Source organism: Podarcis melisellensis (genome assembly GCF_964234715.1).
Source record: "Podarcis melisellensis genome assembly, chromosome: 10".
Classification (NCBI taxonomy): Eukaryota; Metazoa; Chordata; class Lepidosauria; order Squamata; family Lacertidae; genus Podarcis; species Podarcis melisellensis.
Genome location: NC_138542.1, coordinates 2454727 through 2477620, shown reverse-complemented (window position 1 = coordinate 2477620; position 22894 = coordinate 2454727). Strand labels below are relative to the sequence as shown.

Sequence of the window (22894 nt, the reverse complement as noted above, 5' to 3'; positions counted from 1 at the left end):
GAGCAAAGTCAAGAACAATCTTTGATTTCATCTCATGGTTTGTTTGGAAAGAAACAAACCTTGGAGCAGCAAGCATAGGGAAACAGCAAAGAGTGTCTCATCTGAGCCCTGTGCACCAGCATCCTGTGTGCTCATCTTTAAACCCTAATTAAGCTGAACTATGGTTTAAAGAGATGTGCAAACCAGGGCACCTTCATTAGCAGCAACTCTGTTCTACGATCTGAGAGCTAAGATTGAAGAATCGTGTTCCTGGAAGTCACTTCAGTCTGACAGTGCAATATTATTATTATTATTATTATTATTATTATTATTATTATTATTATTAGACATCTCAGTTGGATAGTGTGTCACTGATTGCTGCAGACTGCACCAAAACCCAACCGTCTTTATGTGTCAGACTGAGGGCTATTTATCTTAAAAATGCAGGCTGGGATTCCTACTTCATGGGGAATGGGGTGGGGAAAAGCAGTATGTTTGCCTATCATTTTGAAATGGTTTGAATGGCCACAGGTTTAGCAAACCTGAAATAAAGCACACCACTTAAATTCTATGTAAAACTAAGGAAATGGAGCCGATACAGATTTATAGGCCTTGCTGTGGTCAGTTCAAATGTGCTTTTTCATCTCCTGGGTCAATCCCTGAAATAACTGGGTCTGCAAGTCTACAACAGAAACTAGCTGTCAGTGGTGTGGATTGGCTGGTACCTGTGATATCACCTCCTTCCCCAATCCCAGGAGCAGTTTTTTAAATGTTTCATTATTTTTTTCTCTGAAGGCAAAGTATGAAGTACAACTGGCACTTAAAACTACATAAATAAGGCAAGGAGCCCCATAAAGCAAACAGAGAGGTTTTGATTTCCTGGTCTGGCCATCTGTCTTACATGATATGAAGCCACTAAGAAGCTTAGAAGGAACAAAACAAAAAATGAGGACAATCTGCTCAAGCGCTCACTCCACATCAGAGTGCACGTGAGAGAGTGCTCATTTGCCCCCACGTTGCAAGTTTGTTTGTTTGTTGCATTTCCAGTCCACCTCTTTCCCCAAATTTTCTTCACCTATGAAGTGTACAGGTCAGGGCTCTCCAATCTGCCAATTTTTATTAATGGCATAGATACATTTCAGACTTAAACCAGTTCAAAACCTATTCCCTTTTCTGCATGAACAAAGGTCATCATTTTCTCACCAAGAAGATTTCCACCAAACTATAGTGCCCAATATTTTTCGGAAGAAGCTGTGACATTCATACTACAAAAGTGTATTGGTTTTAAATCAGTTAGATTTAAAACCAATACACTTTTGTAGTATGAATGTACTCCAGTTTTGTATAGATAAATAGCCATCCAGGCAGTAAGGGCTCTAGTAATTTTTCATCAACAAGGTGCTCAATAAGACTGTAGACAATGTGCCCTTGGGAAAGGATTTTGTAGACTTTTATAACACAGTGGAGAATTCCAGCCTCAGAAAGCAGTCCTAATCGTACAGAGACTCTCTTATGTGCTGAAGACTCCTTTCATGCATGGCAATTCTCCTATGTGGGATATAACTTTGTTCACTGCCCCATGAGATAAATAGATCTGCCACACTGCATTCTTCATACATGGGAATGAACACACCATTTCTTATACAGAAGTGATATAAATGCAGGATAATTATTATGACAGAACTGGCTCTTATTTCAATGTAGGAATAAGCAGATTTGTTTGGTTTATTCAGTTTCTAGCATTTGGTTCAGTCCTCCACATTTCCACAACAATTATGGGGGCAGGGGGTGTTAAAAATTCCCATGAAAATTAATCAGCATTTTACTACAAATTCCCCCTGATGTTCTTGTTAGCCTCCGTCTGTCTTGAGAGACAGTGGAGTGTGCCTCTGGGAATGAAGCCAATCTGCTGTGTTAGCAGTGCCAAAGTGACCTCCCTGGGTGCAAGGCTGGGCAGTGTGCATGGAGGTCCTGGGCTGCCCAGATGACAAGACCCTCTTGGCCTCACTGATGGGGTCGAAGGGAAAACCTAATAAGACATTTGGCTCCAGCTTGGCTGCCAGAAGGAGGCATACAAGAAGCCATCTTGGGGTTTACTCCTTAACCTTTTCTTTTCCTGAAGATATCCTGCAAGGCAGCAGAGGTTAGCTTTCCTTCTCCTAGATCGGCTATGTTCCCAGGTTGACAGGCCCCTCACTTCCCTCTACAACACCTTTCTTGACGGTTTCATCCACCCAATCTGCCAGAGCTTGTCTTCACATGCAGGGTCTTGAACTCACTGAGGGTTTAAAATCCATCGGCTCCCCTCACCAGGTTTAGCCGGCCAGTGGAGGCTTTTCCCAGGGTGTGGCTGCTGTCTCATGCTGACAGCTTCTAGGAGCCAAAGGTGAGAGCTGAGTGCAGGATGGAGACCAAAAGCGGACAAACCAGCCCAGAAGAAGCATGATGTGTCCCCCACCCAGGGGCGCCGACTTATAAAAAATATTGGGGGGCCCATACCGACTTATAAAAAATATTGGGGGGGGCCAAGACCTCCAAACCGCTGCTGCTGGGGGAACGAAAGGGGCGAGCCCCGGGCTGCCCCGACCTTAAGTGAACCTGTGAGGGCCCGCCCTTAGCGGCAGTCGATTGGCTGCCGCCATGGGCGGTGAATATTAATGATGTATCATTTTTGTGCTTCATGCTGTGGCCACAGACATGTGATCTGATGGTGAATTTGGTTGTTTTTTTAAAAATATTTTTTATTGGTTTTTTACACGAATAAAAGACAATACAAAACAAAATACACACATCAAAAACATACAACAAAAATTTGACTTCCCCATGCCTTCCTTTCCCCACATCCTTATTTTATCATATTTTCAAGCAACCCTTCAGTCAATTTTAATCAGATCTCTTTTAAATTTACTTAAGATTTAACATTTACAGCTGTAATTCTTTGTTTCTCACCCCTTGACATCTTATCAGTCCACAATTTTACAATGGTTTTTAAGATATATTTTAAATTTTCTCCAGTCCTCTTCCACTGTCTCTTTCCTCTGGTCACGAATTCTGCCGGTCATCTCTGCCAGTCCCATGTATTCAGTCACCTTCGTCTGCCATTTCTTCCAGAGAGGGTAGTTCTTGCGTCTTCCAATACTTTGCCATCTGATGGTGAATTTGGGGTGACCCAATGCAAAAATCCTGAGAATCCCTGTGGATCCATGCTTTGTAACCACGTTTTTGCACCATTGCAGCCCCAGGCAACAGTGGGTCTGTGATTTTTGGGGGGCAGGCTGTAGCCATGGACATGCTATGTGCTCTGATGGTGAATTTGGGGTGACCCAATGCAAAGATCCTGAGGATCCATGTGGATCCATGCTTTTTAACCACATTTTAAGTGGGGAGGGAAGGAAAAACACAGAACGGACAAGGAGCACGAGAGGGGTGTGCAGAGAAGCAGCTGGCTAAGAATGCAGGGGAGGGGTATAACGGCAAGGAGGAAAGGAAGGCAAAAGTTTTCCCTCACCTACCCACCCAAGCCAGCCAGCTCGCAGCTCTCTCTCTCTCTCTCTCTCTCTCGCTCTCTCTCTCCCTCCCTCCTGCCTGCTTGCCTGGAGGGGAGGGGCTTTCCCTGCTCTTTGTTCCCTTTGAGCAAACACAGCAAGGAAACAGAGGAGGGTGGGCAGTAAGACCCTGAGGCAGAATGCAGGAAAGCAGCCGCTTCCTCTTTTTGAGGGAAAAATACAGTAATAATTTTCTTAAATTGTTGGAGGGGCTCTGCCCCCCCAAACGAATTTTTGAGGGGGCTCGGGCCCCCTCAGGCCCCATGGAGTCGGCGCCTATGCCCCCACCAGATGGAGTACCCCTTCCCTAACACCCCATACACTTCAATATACACATTTGTTTATGTTATTATTTGCATCGTGGTGGACACTTTACCCTAGTATATGCATTTTTGTACACATTACTTGGCTGGAGAACTGCAATGAAAAATTTGGAGAGGTGTGAATTTCAAAGGATGGCTATGTTTCAGTCCATTTACTGTTTCAGTGTGAATTAGGTAGGTTTGTATTTAAATGAGAACTGAATTGAATCCCCCCCCTCCTCCCCACCCCATGTAAAAAAAGGTAAAGGACCCCTGGACAGTTAAGTCCAGTCAAAGGCGACTATGGGGTGTGGCACTCATCTCGCTTTCAGGCTAAGGGAGCCAGTGTTTGTCCACAGACAGCTTTCCGAGTCATGTGGCCAGCATGACTAAGCCGCTTCTGGCACAACGGAACACCATGACAGAAACCAGAGCGCACAGAAACGCCATTTACCTTGCCATCACAGCGGTACCTATTTATCTACTTGCACTGGTGTGCTTTTGAGCCGCTAGGTTGGCAGGAGCTAGGACAGAGCAACAGGAGCTCACCCCATTGTGCGGATTCAAACCACCAACCTTCTGATTGGCAAGCCCAAGTGCTGTGGTGCCATTTTGTCAGTTGTGATGAGGGGAAGAAAATGCTCCCCCTGACCTGTGGCAATGCCTGCAGAGAAGGAGAATACGGCAGGCACAGAAGGAAGCTTCCTGGGTGCCATGGCCTCAAAGTCAAATATCACAAGGGCATAGCTTAGCATCTCCTGGCCTTGTGAGATTGGGAGAGAGACTTGGGGTGAAGCCAATACAAGGCCTCATCTCATGTGGCTTGGCTTCTTTCATGCCAAGCAGGCAGTTTATTTCTGTAGTGTCTTGTGAGTTGTGCAGAATGTGTGTGCAGAGTATAAACGTCCCCCCACCCGCCCCTGAATAAACCACCCATGGAGTCATGAGATTGGTATTTCTCCCCACATCATAGCGGAAAGGGAAATACAAGCTCTGCTGAATAATATGCCTACCCTCTCAGGGCACCTTAAATGAAAAGAAATACCAGAGGCGTTTTCCATTTGTGCTAATGATACCAAAGTGCATTGGGATGGATGTCTACTCAGGCTGAGGCGTGTAACCCTTCCTCTAATTTATTTCCAAAGAATTGCCTGTCAAAGGCTAAACAATCTTTTCATCAGTCCTGGAAGCTGATTCTGTGTCTTTATTCTTCCCTTTCTCCCTCCTCAAGTTTTAAACATTCACCCCACCCCCAAAAAGGGAAGACCTTGCTGAAAAGCTCAGGGAGGGATGGTGGCTGTTTCACTTGCATAGTCTTAAGGGTTAAAGTCAAAGAGTTCAAGAGAGGCAGAGAAGGGGGTGCTGGATACTGACCCCCCATGCCGCTTCCGTTGGAAAAGGGGCGTGGTTTAAGCAGCCCGGTTGCCCCGCCCCTTCCCATTGTGCCCCGCCCCCTTCCCTGCAAGGGTTCAGGTGAGTGCAAAACGTCTTGGGTCACAGCGAGCTTTTGGGGGAGGGGCTGGGGGGAGGATGCAATGCCAGTGGGGTGGTGGAGGGGGAGATAGCCGGCAGGGAAGGGAGGTGGGTGTGCAGCTGAGGTGTCCCCCCCCCCATTTCAAGTATTCTGAATAGCAATGTGGATGCTATAAACACATTCAGAAATACAAATGTTTCCTAAATTTCAGCTGAGTTTCCTGCATTCCAGGGGGTTGAACAACCACTTTCTTAATAGGTTTAATTGGGTTTGGTGCTTTCTCTCTGCATGTCATTCCTTGAACAGCTTCCTGTGCAAAGATAAGGCTTGCTTTCATTGCTCTGTTCATTTGTGCATTTGACTAGTGTTGTGTGGAGGGAAATGCAGCCCCTGGGCTGAAAAATATCCCCCTCCTGCTCTCCTGTGTTTGAAATTCTAGAATAAGAAACTACCTCTTTCCCCTCAGCTGCTATGTCTGTTCGTGACAGACCATGCATAGACAGGGCTGGGGAAACTGGGCCTCAAGGGGGGGGCACTTGTTAATAAAGAAATGATGACAGAGGAGCCCCTCTTGTGACACGTGTGGCATGTGGACTCCATGGCACCCTCAGAAACCAAGGGCCCCTGACCCTCCCATTTTTAAAAAGTTTCCCCCAAATCTGTTGTTTTTACAGTGCTGCAAGACCGTTCGTTTTGGCAGTTGAGGGATTGGTATTATTTATTTATTTTCCCCTTTGTGAGAGAGAAATAAACTGGTTCCTTTGAGTTCTCTGAATCCTTTTAAATAAAGTGATCTGGACAAAATGGGTGAATTAGGAAACCTTTTTATTATACACACTTGCAGGTGGGGTAACCCAAGATCAGGCACATCATCAGGAAAAACCCATCTTATAAAGTCGCTTGTCCGGCCGCAAGTCCCTCCTTCCACGCCCACAAGAAACATGCCAGTTTACAGAAGTATCGCGTCCACCTCATTAACATTTTACCATTCCACTTCCCATGTTAATCATAATACAATACAATACAATACAATACAAATACCTTTATTGGCATTTCAAGTTAAGACATTTCAAAATGACATGAGATACAAAGTCTTTCTTCTTCCTGTTTCCTATTTCCGAGAGATTTGAATGGAGAAATCCATTCGATTCCTCAATCATAAGAGGCAGTGGGCTGAAGGAGGCCAGGGCCACATCCACACCATTTAAAGCGCTATGAAGCCGCTTTAAACACTCACGGCTTCTTCCCCCAAAGAATCTGGGAGCTATAGTTTGAAAAGGATGCCGAGAGTTGTTAGGAGACCCCCCTGTTCCCCTCCCAGACCTACAATTCCCAGAGTTCCCTGCCAAGAAGGGAACCCTACCCCTAATCCTAACCTTAACCCAAATCCTAATCCTTAACCACCCTAACAACTCTCCGTCCCCTTAACCACCTACAGTTCCCAGAATCCCTGAGGGGAAGCCACTCCTGTTCAAAGCGTCTTCACAGCACTTCCAATGGTGCGCCTAATGTGGCCTAATGTTTCCTCCCTCATTTTCTTCTCTCTCCCCACTGCCCCATCACTTGCAATGCAGCAGATGTCCGCCTGCAGTCTCCCTTCAAAGCTCCTTCTCTCAGGTATGGCCACGGCCTTGTCCATTGCTCACTGCCAGTATTTTGCGTTCATTTCTCCGATGTTAATATGGATGTCCTGCGGTTCTCTTCATGATTTTGAAGGCGGGACTTGGGGAAAACCTCACCGGCTCCGGACATCCCTGTAAGGCAAAGGCAAACAGTTGAGTGGAATGGCCACCATCCAACAGCGTCCCCCCAGACTCCTCCTCTGTTTGGCTGCCTGTTAACAAACAAGGCTTCCAAACCAGTTGGCATCCATCTCAGCCAGCGTAGCCTCGCGGCATCCACTAGCCTGAATGCAAGCTCTTCCAACAACCACCCACCAGCTGCAGCCTCGCCAGGTCCATTGCCAGACATCAACCAGTCGCTTTCAAGTAGCGATCCCACCAGCAAGTAAACTTTGTACTTGCCTTCTCCTTGCTCCACAGCATCCCAGCACCGGGCGATTGCCTCCTTCCGCTTCCCAGCTTGCCGCCACGGGGCAGGAGACCCAGTGCCACCAAGCTGCCCATTTCTCTCTAGGGAGGGCAACTGCCGAGGCTTGTGCCTTGGCCCACATTTATACCAGCTCAGCTGCCAAATGTTTTTGTGACATCGCAGTCAACCTACAGACAATGGCAGCAGCTGGGGAGGCATCACCATCACCCCCTCATCCCTCACAATGGTGAGCGCAGCTCAGCAGCCAAAACACACACACCCCATGTTGTGCCAATATCTGTGAAGGCCACACCAGAAACCCAAGGAGGTAGGAGGGGGACATTTTTCAGCCCAATGGTTGCATTTCCCTCCACACACTAGTCAAATGCACAAATGAACACAGCAATGAAAGCAAGCCTTATCTTTGCACAGGAAGCTGTTCAAGGAATGACATGCAGAGAGAAAGTTAGCCTCTCAGGGGGGGAAAGCACTTTTTCATCAATCAACCATTTGTTATATTTGACTAAAAGCCATGAACTACTGCCATGTGATCTACGTGGGGCTACCTTTGAAAGTGACTCAGAAACTACAACTAATCCAGAATGTGGCAGCTGGACGGGTGAGTGGGAGTGGTCACCGGGACCATATAGCACCAGTCCTAAAGGCCCCCAGTATGTTGCCAAGCACAATTCAAAGTGTTGGTGCTGACCTTTAAAGCCCTAAACGGCCTTGGCCCAGTAAACCTGAAGGAGCGTCTCCACCCCCACTGAGGTCCAGCTCTGAAGGCCTTCTGGCGGTTCCCTCACTGTGAGAAGTGAGGTTACAGGGAACCAGGCAGAGGGCCTTCTCAGTGGCGGCGCCCTCATTGTGGAACGTTCCCCCCATCAGAAGTCAAGGAGATAAAGAACTACAGAACTTTTAGAGGATACCTGAAGGCAGCCTGTATCAGGAAGTTTTTTATGTTTGACATTATTTTTTATATTTTGCTGGAAGCCGTTCATAGTAACTGGGGATAAGTAATAAAATATTATTATTTATTTAACTAAGAGAAAAGTTATGAACTAAGCGCACGAACAAGATGTAGTGTGTGCACCATTTCATGTTTTACTGGAAAACCTTAGGTCACTGTTAACTGGTAGGCAGGGCCTTGGGGGGAAATTCCCCCTTGAATCTGACTTATGGCTTCAGCACTGCCACTACAGAGTGACAGTGTCATCATAATTTCACCATGGCAACCAGCTGCTTCATGTCCACTTATTTGAAAGGTGGGTCATTGAGTATTTATTTTATTTATTTATTTTTGTATATAATATTTATTAAGTTCTCCATTTTAATAATCCAAAAAGAACCACATTAAAACATTCCAAATTACAATACAATCAAAAAAAGCCAAATATAAATGCCAAATTATGTATCTTTGGGTGGCTTCCCAAGCTCTGAATTTAACGGATTGCTAATAATCTAATATCACATTACATTTCTTAATTAGTCAATAAACCATTCCGATGTTAATCCTTCACTTAAATTTCATTTATGTTTACAACCACTGGTCTGTTCAAACTTTTGTCTTCATCATTCTATGTGAAATATTTCCCCCCCTGTTGTCCACATTCCAGCAATTCCATTTTTTATTTCTGCCAACCGGAGCCATAATACACCACAGTCCCAGACAAAAAGACACCATTAGCTCCAGGCAGCCATCCAGAATTCCCCTCCGTAGTCTCGCACCATCTTCCAACATGCTGGTACCTCTGCAAAAACAAAGTAGCTCCAGTCCAGAATTTTTTCCTTCCTTCCACTGAAGAGATAGCAGCAGAGTTCTTTCTTTCAAACCCACTTGTGTATTTCAAACCTTTCAGGTAAACCTTTCAGGGGAGTTACAGATAGGTAGCCGTGTTGGTCTGCCATAGTCAAAACAAAACAAAAATTCCTTCCAGTAGCACCTTAAAGACCAACTAAGTTAGTTCTTGGTATGAGCTTTCGTGTGCATGCACACTTCTTCAGATACACTGAAACAGAAGTTATCTGCAACTTATCACCAAACTTAAAACCATGGAGACACCTGGTCTAAACAAAGACCTTGGATTCTTATCTCATTATACATGACAAAGCCATTTTTCACCTTCTCACCCCTTGCTTTTTCCTGTAAGACCTATTGCAGTCGTTAAGAGTCGTCAACAGGCTCATCACAGCTATCTGCCAATCACCCATTCCCACCATCCTTCTGAGTAATACCCCTCCCCACTTTCTCACTATATAGAAGGGTCTGGTAACTTCTGTTTCAGTGTATCTGAAGAAGTGTGCATGCACACGAAAGCTCATACCAAGAACTAACTTAGTTGGTCTTTAAGGTGCTACTGGAAGGATTTTTTTTTTCTTTCAGGGGAGGTTTACCAGGTAAAACTGCAAATACTACTACTACTACTACTACTAATAATAATTTATTTATACCCTGCCCATCTGGCTGAGTTTCCCCAGCCACTCTGGGCAGCTCCCATATATATCAAAAGTGAATAAAAAAGGCTCCCCTCCCCCTGGGGCTATACAATTAATCCATCAATTAATTCAATGAGTGGGTCAGTCCTTTGTACTGTTGTTTCTGCTCCTCAGCTATCTTTAGTTTCATTTTCTACACACAGAGATATTTTAACCGTCATTAAAAAAAAAGGTAAAGGACCCCTGACAGTTAAGTCCAGTTGCAGACAACTCTGGGGTTGAAGCACTCATCTCGCTCTATAGGCCGAGGGAGCTGGCGTTTATCCACAGACAGTTTTTCTGGGTCATGTGGCCAGCAGGACTGAGCCGCTTCTGGTGAACCAGAACAGCGCCCGGAAACGCTGTTTACCTTCCCGCCAGAGTGGTACCTATTTATGTACTTGCACTTTTTGGCGTGCTTTCGAACTGCTAGGTTGACTGGAGCTGGGACCAAGCTCACCCCATCATGGGGATTCGAACCTCCGACCTTCTGATCAGCAAGCCCAAGAGGCTCAGTGGTTTAGACCACAGCCCCACCCGCGTCATAGTCCACCATTAATCCTGGGGAGATATCCAAAACTCTGTCTTGTGTTTTTGTTAACTGACTTCCTCGAATCCCCCCCAACTGAGTTTCATTGTATCACCTTGTAACAGCTCTCCAAAATCATCTTTCTAATAAAATTAACTCCTTCAATTTACTATCTTCTTTTCTTTTCTTAATATTCTAAATCAATATTTCTTTACAATTCATTTTTATTTCAATCCTAAGCCTATTTGGTGCTTTCAAGTGACTTCTAATTATTTTCTATAACAATATTTGGCTAAATAATCTTTAAATTTCTTCCAATCTTCTTGAGAGCCAGTGTGGTGTAGTGGTTAAGAGCGGTAGTCTCGTAATCTGGGGAACCGGGTTCGAGTCTCCGCTCGAGTCTCCTTCTTTGGAGGTCTTTAAGCAGAGGCTTGACAACCATATGTCAGGAGTGCTCTGATGGTGTTTCCTGCTTGGCAGGGGGTTGGACTCGATGGCCCTTGTGATCTCTTCCAACTCTATCATTCTATGATTCCTCCACCTGCAGCTGCTGGATGACCTTGGGCCAGTCTCACTTCTCTGAAGGCTCTCAGCCCCACTCACCTCACAGAGTGTTTGTTGTTGGGGAGCAAGGGAAAGGAGAATGCTAGCCGCTTTGAGACTCCTTAGGGTAGTGATAAAGCGGGATATCAAATCCAAACTCTTCTCTTCTTCTCTTGATATTCCTCTTCTTTCTTTTCGCGGATTCTTCCAGTCAGGTCGGCTAGCTCCAAAAAGTCCAACATCTTCAATTGCCATTCTTCTACTGTTGGTATTTCTTGGGATTTCCGATTTTTAGCTAGTAGCAGTATTGCCACTGTAGTGGCATACAAAAACAATCTAACATCTTTTTTGGGCAATTCCAATCCTATTATTCCAAGGAGAAAGGCTTCTGGTTTCTTTAACAAATGTATTTTTCAACATTTTCTTCAGCTCATTATAAATCTTTTCCCAGAAGTCTTTCACCTTAGGACACATCCACCACATATGATAAAAAGTACCTTCTTTTTCTTTTCACTTCCATCATAAATTATCATTCATGTGGTAAATCTTTGCTAATTTTACCGGGGTTAAGTACCATCTATATATCATTTTCATAATGTTTTCTTTTAATATAGTACATGCAGTAAACTTAACCCCTTTCTTCCACAACCTTTCCCAATCGTCCAACATTATATTGTGTCCAATATCCCTTGCCCAATCTATCATCACCGATTTAACTTGTTCATCCTTTGTATGCCACTCCAACAATAAATTATACATTTTAGATAGGTTTTTAACATTGGTATCTAACAACTGTTTCCAAGCTGGTTTTTTCCATTGCAAAACCATTTTTGTTGTCAAGCTTATACAGCTCATTGATCTGATAATATTGTAACCATCCATCTAATTTATCTTTGATTTGATCAAATGATCTTAGTTTAAATCCTTCATTATCTTCCACTAATAAATCAACATATTTCAATCATTTATTCTCCATATTTAACTTTTTCTGGGCTTTTGCTTCCATTGGAGAAAGCCACCTGGGTGTTTTCCTTTTTAAGAGATCTTATCCAAACATTATGCAGAGATTTTCTAATTACATGATTTTTAAAACCTTTATGAGCCTTTATCTCGTCGTACCATAAGTATGCATGCCAACCAAATACATTATCATATCACCCCAAGTCTAAGACATCAACATTGTGTAGTTGAATCCATTCCTTAATCCAGCCAGCAGAAAGCTGCCACTTCAAAATATATCTTCAAATCTGGCAGGGAGAATCCCCTTCTTTCCTTTGAGTCTGTAATATTTAGTAGTATCAGTATGCAGATGATACCCAGCTCTACCTCTCTTTTAAATCAGAACCAGTGAGGGCAGTGAAGGTCCTGTGTGAGTGTCTGGAGGCGGTTGGAGGATGGATGGCGGCTAACAGATTGAGGTTGAATCCTGACAAGACAGAAGTACTGTTTCTGGGGGACAGGAGGCGGGCAGGTGTGGAGGATTCCCTGGTCCTGAATGGGGTAACTGTGCCCCTGAAGGACCAGGTGCGCAGCCTGGGAGTCATTTTGGACTCACAGCTGTCCATGGAGGCACAGGTCAAATCTGTATCCAGGGCAGCTGTTTACCAGCTCCATCTGGTACGCAGGCTGAGACCCTATCTGCCTGCGGACTGTCTCGCCAGAGTGGTGCATGCTCTGGTTATCTCCCGTTTGGACTACTGCAATGCACTCTACGTGGGGCTACCTTTGAAGGTGACTCGGAAACTACAACTAATCCAGAATGCGGCAGCTAGACTGGTGACTGGGAGCGGCCGCTGAGACCATTGGCTTGAAAGACCTACATTGGCTCCCAGTATGTTTCCGAGCACAATTCAAAGTGTTGGTGCTGACCTTTAAAGCCCTAAATGGCCTCGGTCCAGTATACCTGAAGGAGCGTCTCCACCCCCATCATTCTGCCCAGACGCTGAGGTCCAGCGCCGAGGGCCTTCTGGCGGTTCCCTCATTGCGAGAAGCAAAGCTACAGGGAACCAGGCAGAGGGCCTTCTCGGTAGTGGCGCCCACCCTGTGGAACGCCCTTCCAGCAGATGTCAAAGCAATAAACAACTACCTGACATTCAGAAGACATCTTAAGGCAGCCCTGTTCAGGGAAGTTTTTAACGTGTGATTTTACTGTATTTTTGGTTTTTATGGAAGCCGCTCAGAGTGGCTGGGGAGGCCCAGCCAGATGGGCGGGGTATAAATAATAAATTATTATTATTATTATTATTATTATTATTATTATTATTATTATTATTATTATTATTATTATTATTATTATAGCAGCATGAATCCCAACAGCTAGGTACTGGAAGGACTTTAAAGGAATAAGCCTCCAAAATGGGTACAAGGTGTGGGAGGTCGCTTTGACTTGGCAGTTCCTATGGATTCCCTGAGGACACAAAAAAGCAGAGAGATTTTCAGCAGACTTGTGTATGTTTATAACCCACATAAATTGGCTACTCCCGAGTGACCTGCACTAGCAGTTTTTCGATACCTATGGCTCCAATTGCCAGAGTTGTGCAAGAACAATGTGAAAAGATTGTTTCATCTATTTATTTAATTTGAGGCTTCTCCCCTCAAGAAGTGTCTGCCCAATGAGCTCAGAGCTTTGATTTCTGTTTCTGTTGATGGGTATGCTTCGTTGTAGTATGTTACTGTATATGTTTCTAACTTAATAGAAAAAATACAAAAAAGAAAAGAAAGGTTGCCTCAACCACGTGGCCCTTTTGCTGTACAAATTGGGCCCTTGCTTTATGCACGATTGGGGGAGGCCCTTTGCTGGTAGTTTGAGCCCATGTGTGGCAGGAAGTGGAAGAGAGCGAAGGAGGTGGCACCGGTCAGATTAGCAGCTGGATGGAAGACGGATCCTTCAGGAGGGGCTCCAAAGGGGTGGGGTTTGTTTTGGGGAAATGGGTATTGCTTTATAAAATAGGGCTGTCCGTCTGTCAGGGTGCCTGCCCTTCCATGCTCAGTGTGCATATTCTAAATGAGTAGGAGATGTTCTCTCCTAGACCATCTCACCAGTGGAAGATCTTAGGGTCTCACATTTCAGTGGCGCCCTGTGAGCCTGTGCTCCCCCCTCCACCTTTCCCCTTCCATTCTACATCCTAGTTGCAGGCCCCCCCCCCCCCGCAGTGGCCCTGAGACTCTGTACCCAGTGGGACCAAACCAGTCGTGCTTCCCTAAATCAGCCTCTGATCTCAGAAAGTAAAGAACACGTCTTGATTCTGAGGTCTGTTCATGAAATCAAGTCTTGCCAGCAGGATGTTCCACCAATTGATGTGAATCCCATTCTTTTTATACCACACAATGTCCCAGAGCTACAGTCTGCACCTGTCCAAAATGGCTCACACACAGCTGCGTAAATAAATACTCCCTCCTTTTTTCTGAATAGGGTTCTAATCTATTGTGGTTGTGAGAAAACATAAACACTGTAAAGGCCATCTATTCAGAGTGGCCACAATAAAATCTTTTTTTTAAGGGGAGTGTCCACCTGTGCCTCAAAACAGATAAGGAATTCAATGTTAAGGGCATCTAGTTTGGGGGGGGTGCAGTGGGGACAATTTTCCGGTCAAGCAGGTCTTCAGATGCAGCTTTAAAGAGTTTCCATTAATTTGTTGTACTCTGCTCTTTTTTGGGCAGCTGCTGAGATCTTCACCACAGAAATATTTATATTAAAATGGCTGAAAGCGTAACTCCTCTTTGGGTCCATACTTATTACTGTGGTACCTTGGGTTAATAACTTAATTTGTTCTGGAGGTCTGTTCTTAACCTGAAGCACCACTTTAGCTAATGGGGCCTCCTGCTGCTGCCGCCACGCGATTTCTGTTCTCATCCTGAAGCAAAGTTCTTAACCCGAGGTACTATTTCTGGGTTAGCGGAGTCTGTAACCTGAAGCATCTGTAACCCGAGGTACCACTGTAATTGCAATCCAATACTAGGCAATAGGAAAAATAACTGCTTTTTAAAAAAGATAGGTGCTCACAGAGAACTAAAAAAATAGTTGAATCATGCAAAGGTTGATCTTCCAGTTTCAAACTGAAAGCTGCTACCCAGATCCAGATACCTTTGGGAAGCAGGAGATGTTCCCACCCACAATTCCCAGCAACTGGTCTTCATAGACATCACTTTACCTCACTACTGTATTCCATCTGTAAAATGGGCACACTTCCCTAGCCTGTCTTATGAGAGAGGTTAGGGGAAATTACCTGTTTTGCAATTGTTTAATCCCTTGAAAATATTTTCCATGTGTGGCCTGTGAAGAAGATTGTGTGCTTTAGCTATTGGCTCTGCCCATGTCTTTAGTTCTTGGTGTGTCTGCATGATGGCAGACTGATAACGTAGCCTGTCAATTGTCCACGGGGACCAGAGGCTGCCTCCTTTTCAGTTACAATTCCACCTCTGTCCTTAAGGTGTGAATCAGCCCAGAGAGGCTGCTACTCAGCTCCTTCTCCTACACTCTCTCCTCTCAGACGCAGCAATTCTCAGTGTTGTAAAGATAAGGAATTTGGCATCATGTGTCTTACTGAACACCCTCTCTCCCCCCCCTCCCCTTCTTTTTTGAACAAAGTATCTGACACAGTGGCTGCTTCATTTAATTGGTCTCATAATTTCCTGAATTGCATATTCTGCCATGTACCGGACAAGAATAATTTTGCCCACATTCTCTCCTGTTTTTCATTATCTTCTTACATGTAATGCTACAGGAAGCTGCCGGGGGTGGGGGGGGGGGGAGAAGAAACCCAGGATGACTTCAGACAAACAGAAAACAATCTGTTGCAGCTGAACAATTCTGCCTGTCCCGTTTAAGCATCAAATCTGATTAAGCCGTGATTGATCATAATACAGAACAGCTTTGCTATAGCCTCTTTTATTTTTCCTTTCAAGAAAAATTCTTGAAAGCGGCCTTGATGCATCCATCCACCAGCACCAAGATTTGTTGAAATTCCAAAAGTTATTAGAGGAGAAATAGATTCCCCAGCTTTAATGCATGATGTTATAAAGAAAGAAAGGGCGTCTACAAAATTAGTGGTCTAGCTGTATGAGTCCTCTGACAACAGACGGTATCTTTATATATGTACATTTTCTAGAGTTTATTTTTATTATTGAAGACGTTTTGTTGTCATGCCGAGAAGAAAATATCATTTCCAAGTGGGGAACAGTTGCCAGTACAAATATCTGAACAGGACTTGGTTTCCCATTGACTAGGATTTATGGTTTGCTGGCAGATGATGCCAGAATCAGTGGGGCAAAGGCCATTGTGTTAGCCACCATTATATTAATCTTTCTTTTCTTGTTTTATCACTCAGTATGATTTCTTTTGCACAAAGTAAAGTGTTTAGAGATCAAGAAATGAATGAGTTTGGGACAGTTTGGGAGACTTGCAGGGATGACAGTGGCAAGGGAAAACATCGTCCAGTGGCTGTGTCATCAGAGGGCCAAACTACATATTAATGCCTGTTTCTTTTTCTAAAAGCAGCCGTGTGGTGTCTGTGTTTGTAATTGGGTGGGGAGTTTAATTATTTCTCCCAGTACCAATTCTCCAAAGCAAGCCCCTTACTCAATGATTCTATTAGCCGCGGCCATGGCTTTTAGGTGAAGAAACATGGCTTGATTAAGTATAAGGCTACTTCCTCTGTTCCTAAACTTCATATGGTCTGATCATGGGTCTCCACCTAACTTGCAGTTTGGCTCTTAGTTAGGTTAGTGAGGTGTAATGAGAGGCACAGAACCCCATGTCTTTTTCATTTTCTTCCTGTTCATTTGCCTTGTTTGCCTGCTTTGCTGTTACATGGCAATGAGCGATTGTGGCATAAAACAGAATCTGGTAAGTTTCCAAATAACCCAACTTCCAAATAACCCAACTTCCAAATAACCCAACCCAAACCATGAGATTGAGGCTTGCATGCTTCACTAAGCAGGAGAGGAAAGTCAGCACACGAGCCCAAGGCAACTTTCTACTTGTGCACATAATACTAAGCCATGGGTTAATGTTGTGTGTGAATTAGGTTTATGCCTTTCCTATGTCCCGCCTCTACACATGGACATCACCAGATGGGCAGCATTGAAATCAGATTGATTCCCTTACTTTCTTCAGTTTAAGCTTGAATTTTGCTATAAGAAGCTGATGATCTGAGCCACAGTCAGCTCCAGTTCTTGTTTTTGCTGACTGTATAGAGCTTCTCCATCTTTGGCTACAGAGAATATAATCAAAGATGGAGAAGCTCTATACAGTCAGCAAAAACAAGAACTGGAGCTGACTGTGGCTCAGATCATCAGCTTCTTATAGCAAAATTCAAGCTTAAACTGAAGAAAGTAAGGGAAACCACTGGACCGGTAAGATGCAATCTAAATCAAATCCCTTATGAATACACAGTGGAAGTGAGGAACAGGTTTAAGGATTTAGATTTGATAGACAGAGTGCCTGAAGAACTATGGATGGAGGCTCGTAAGATTATACAAGAGGCAGCAACTAAAACCATCCCAATGAAAAGGAAATGCAAGAAAGCAAAGCGGCTGTCCAACGAGGCCTTACAAATAGCGGGGGAGAGAAGGCAAGAAAAATGCAAGAGAAATAGTGAAAGATACAGGAAATTGAATGCAGACCTCCAAAGAATAGCAAGGAGAGACAAGAGGGCCTTTTTAAACGAGCAGTGAAAAAAAAATAGAGGAAAACAATAGAATGGGAAAAACCAAAGATCTGTTCAAGAAAATTGAAAATATGAAAGGAACATTTCACACAAAGATGGACATGATAAAGGACAAAAGTGGTAAGGACCTAACAGAAGCAGAAGACATTAAGAAGAGGTGGCAAGAATACACAGAGGAATTATACCAAAAAGATACGGATGTCCCAGATACCCCAGATTGTATGGTTGTTGAGCTTAAGCATGAAATCCTGGAGAGTGAGGTCAAATGGGCATTAGAAAGCACTGCTAATAACAAGGCCAGTGGAAGTGATGACATCCTAGCTGAACTATTTAAAATCTTAAAAGATGGTGCTGTTAAGACAGGAGTGTCTGGTGTGCTCTGGTCCATGGGGTCACAAAGAGTTGGACATGACTAAACGATTAAAGAACAACAACAACATGTCCTGCCTTAGCAGCTGAGGTGCTTAATGGGAGTGGGCATTGTCTTCATTGGGATGAAGGGCTGCAGTGAGGACCAGAATGAACCCATTTTCCCAGTTTGGCAGCCAGAAAATAAGTGTTCAGGTAGGAGCAACATGCCTCTACCTCAGAGTTGGCTACCCTTTGGCCTTCCAGAGGTTGTAGGACTCTTGTCATGACCAGTGTTCAGAGATGAAGGGAACAACATCTGGAAGACTGCACTCGTGCCTGACATCATGGTCAACATAGTTGTTTGAAATAATAATAGGGAACATGCTATTTCTCCTCAGCCCTTTATTTCTGCAGCAAAGAGGAGCTACATGGATATTTGGTGGAATCATGTCTATAATGTTGGACCTACAAGTGCAAAACACATATGCATTGGCAGACCTGTAATGCAAGAGAAAGCATATTATGGATCTCTTTCTATTTTCCCTCTAAAAGAGTGGCTGGTGAAACCCAGCCAGATGGTTGGGGTATAAATAATAATATTTTATTTATTTATTTATTTATTTATTTATTTATTTATTTATTTATTTAATGTCCACTTTAAAGCTACAGAACTACCCTCCCCATCCCCATATGATTTTTGGCATTACAAAATAACTGTCTGGTCATGTTGTACATATCTGCATAGTCCTTGCTAGGAGAATAGTAATTTGCATTTCTATTGCTTAAGGGGACCCTTGTCCTCAACAAAAATATTTTGGTTTACCTTGCTCTGTAGCATTAACCTATAATTAAGTTTAAATGCCACTTTTCACTTTTTACTAGGCTGTTTCAAACCCTAATGTCAGCTAGCCATGATCTTCAGAAAAACATGGTTTGAGAAATACACATGCATTTTTATGCTTAGCTGAAAATGCTAAGAAAGAGCATTGCCTAGGGTGGTAAATAGCCCCCAAATCCACTATTTCGCTAACAAACATGGCAATTGATTGATGCCTGGCTTGACATCCCTTCCAGGGCAGGTGGGGGGAGGGAAGGGGTCGCGTGACTATTCTTAGCTTCTTGGTAAGCTGGGAGTACATTTTTCATCTACACATTCCATTTCCACTGTGTTTCGTTATGAAATAGCAAATTGGCAGTGCTGTGTTTCAGAGCATAATAGTGCGCTTATTGCTAATAATGACTGATGGTGCTGTAAATTAACAGAAGTCTTCCATATGCTCAAGTACACAGGGATCATAGAGATCATAGAATTGTGGAATTGGAAGGGACCCTGGGGGTCATCGAGTCCAACCCCTGCAATGCAGGTGTCCCATAGGGAGATGGAACCTGCTACCTTGGCATTATCAGCCCATGCTCTAACCAACTGACAATGTAGCAATGCAAGTATTAGTTTTAGCAGTAAACATAATTTGGCTCTGTCAAGGGTTGTTTGGCTTGCTTTGATGTAAAGACCTGATCACATAACTTTGGAGGAGCCATAACCGACTGAGCTCTATCCGTAGAACATGAGACTCTTAATCTCAGGGTCATGAGTCTGAGCTCCACGTTGCGCAGAAGATTCCAGCATTATAGGGGGTTGAACTAGATGCCCACCCTCATCCCTTCCAGCTCTACAATTCTCTGATTCTACAGAATGCATGCTTTGCATACAAGGTCCCATCATATTCCGTCTCTGGCAACTCCTGGCAACACGCCTGGGAAATAAGTCCTCCTGAGACCTTCCAAAATTGCTGTTTTCTAGGGTAGAAGGTGGAGTTGACCAGGGTGGCACAGGTGGCTCTGGGTTGCTCTCCCAGCTTCCAAACACTGTTATTGTTGCTTCCTGAGAGGGAGAGAAGGGCAAGGCAGCAGCGATCTCAGCTTGGTGCTGGCACAGCAGCTTGTGTTGGCTCTTGCCCCCATGCATGCCTGCAACCGCCAAGCTCCTTTGCCGTTCCTTTTCCTAGTAAGCAGAAGTGGCCTGTGGTGGTCAGAAGCCAGGAGAGCAATGCAGCCCCACTCATGCCACCCCGCTGGCCACAACTGGACCAGACTCAATATCAGGCAGCTCCTTATATGTCCTGTCAGCTTATGCTCAAAACACTGGCACATATGCAGTCATTCAGAGGGCTGAGAGTGCTTATTTGTTCTCATGTTTGTAGCCAAGTGGTGAGAAATTCCACCAGAATCAGCTCTACTGGATTTAAGTTGCTTTAGAGGAGAAAGCACTGGAGTCTTGTGGTAGTTTTGTACTACTTGCTTTATTTAAAAATCTACTCTGTGGAAACAAAAATGCACTCCTTCAGCAAGCAGCAGATCCCCCAAGTACAATTTGTGTGAACCTCCCCAAGCTGCCCAAGTTCCAGCTAATTCAAGCAAGAAACCCAGTGATTTTTCCCTTACTGACTTCAACCAGTCTCTCTCTCTCTTGCTCAGACTCAGAGCTGATGTAGTTCTGACACACAACAGGATCTCAGTTTCTGAGTGTAGATTACTTAATTTAGAAGAAAGAGCATTAGAGATTGTGCCATTGATTTGATTGCTTGTCTTCGCTAGGCATCATCAGTATTTCCAATCCTCTTTTTCCCCCCGGCTAGGGAGAGAAGATGCACAGGTTGCAGTGATGGTGGTAGGGAGGCAAGGAGAAGCTGGGGGTGAGATCCCAGCTATTTCTTTCCTAAGCTAATCGACTCACTTCTGTCACATGTGGTCCTCTGTGTGAGATTAAAGTCACCACAACTGATGGAGCTAGTATATTGAGAAGAGTTCCTATTAGTAGTAACAGTAGTAGTAGTAGTAGTATTTCATCCATGCCTTGGTCCTGCCCCGTTACTCTGGTTGTTCAATTGGTTGAAGTTGTAGGATCTGGAAATAAAGCAGGCCTTGTGTCGCCTGGTTACTCATTGCCTCATTAGCACAGTGATGTATGAGCAGCCACACCAGTAAAACGATCCTCGACTGCAGTATAAACAAAATGGGTTCATTTAAAATGCAGCTCCCACAAAACTGGGCTCTCTCCTTTCCTTCATTAGGCTCTATATTTAGGAACATTTTAAAGCATGCCAAATTGCACATTTTAGGAAGGAAGGAAGGAAGGAAGGAAGGAAGGAAGGAAGGAAGGAAGGAAGGAAGGAAGGAAGGAAGGAAGGAAGGAAGAAAGAAAGAAAGAAAGAAAGAAAGAAAGAAAGAAAGAAAGAAAGAAAGAAAGAAAGAAAGAAAGAAAGAAAGAAAGAAAGAAGGACATTCTTCTTGCAATTGTTTCAGGAACGAGAGTCAAAACAATGGTAGAATGTTTCTCCTTGGCAGTAGCCCACTAACAGCTGTCACTTTGGGAATCTGCTCCAATAACCCTTCACCTCATACCCAAACCCATGTAACATGCACAGTGATAAGAATGTGTTTCTGTGACAGATAGAGACCATTATGATGCCACAATTATTTGATACTCACATGCAGTGACCCCTCCATTCTCCACTGATTCTCCATAAGCAAAAACAAAAAACTTTGTATGTGATCAGAGGTTTGTTTTAAATATATACTGTATATATATTGAAATCTTAGGAAGTGTGTATGTCTGCCAAGTTTCTGACATTTTACTCTAAGATTTGGAGTTACAAAGAGAGTTCCATAGTGAACTGCTATATTTCACTTTCTAATTTATTTAAATATATTCATGTACTACGATATAAGGTCAAACCCTTGTGATGTGGATTATAAAACCAATAATTTAAAAACTGCCCAGTAGCTTAGCACTAGTAAAAATCCTGCAGACATTCCCATGCTAATCACAGAGTCACTTTTTTACACATGCTGTATCCTGAATGAGCAGAATGGAAGCTGCCCATCCGTTCTGCCCCCAGAGGAAACTTCCCTCCCTTTGCCCCCTGCTTGGCATTTGGACTCACCTAGGTTCAGAGGACGGAATGCAGTGGCACCTGAACATGTAGAACGCCATGTACACCTGTTAACCAGTGGTTTTTACCCTCCAGTTTCACCAGTTATTTTGACACATTATCAGGCTTACACGTGTTCTCTAGCACTACACATGTAGGCACCAATACAGATTATGTCCAACATGCAGATAAGATAAACTTTATTCGCATTAGCCAACGGCCATAGCAACATAAAACAAGCAATATATACAAATAAAATACATAGAAATAAAAAAGACAGCTATGGGTAAAAAGGGCAATCAAATGACCAAGATTATCGTTCAGATAGTGGCCCTTTAATCTCATTGTAAACCTAGCAACCTTTACTGTTGTCTGATCATTTTGATCTGATAAAAGAAAGAACCATGTGGCCTCAGATGGGCGGCCTGGGATGGTAAGCAGGAGTGGCGTGATGATCTCATTCCTCAGGTCTTCATAAAGGGGACAGGACAGGAGAGCATGAGCCGCTGTTTCCAGATTGCCATCTCCACAGGGCCAGAGTCGTTTCTCAGTTGGAATCTTTTGGTACTTGCCCTCAAGTACGGCGGAGGGCATCACATCCAATCTGGCCAGTGTGAAGAAGGCACGTCTGTATTTTGGGATAGTTAATTTATACAAATATGGTGCCAGGGAATCAAACTGAGAAGGGGGGGGGGGGAGGCACACCAAGGACAGAGTTTCTTTATAATGGCCAGATTGTTCTGTTGCTCTAAGTCCTTCAGACGCTGTCCAGTTAGCCTTTTTGCTTTAATAAAGCCCATCATGAGAAGCTGATGTGAGTGGAGTCCGCTGGAGAGGAGTTTTTGATGCACAATTTTAAGCCACACACTTTTATGGGGGTCTTGTGTCACTAAGGGCAGTAGACCGGGAGGATTTAGATTTAGACGGAGCCAATAATTAAGAGTTCTTTGCCAGCACTGTGCTTCTACAGAGGGAAGACTTGCCTCCAGCCGTAATGCTGCATTTGGGACACAAGGTGGTACAGAAAAAATCTGCCTTTAAAATTTGGATTGGACAGTTTCAAGA

At 44.0% G+C, this 22894-nt stretch overlaps 1 protein-coding gene and 1 long non-coding RNA gene across 7 annotated transcripts in view; one reads left to right on the top strand and one right to left on the bottom strand.

The window, feature by feature from the left end:
- The window catches only part of FRMD4A (FERM domain containing 4A), a gene marked incomplete at its 5' end in the record, with an annotated part of 413106 nt that overhangs the window by 184979 nt on the left and 205233 nt on the right, over positions 1-22894 (top strand). The window lies entirely within an intron of this gene.
- LOC309379506 lies at positions 6323-7405 on the bottom strand. Its single transcript, XR_014172519.1, has 2 exons — positions 7325-7405; positions 6323-7054 (listed from the first exon to the last, which is right to left on the bottom strand). It is a non-coding gene; the product is annotated as an uncharacterized lncRNA (long non-coding RNA).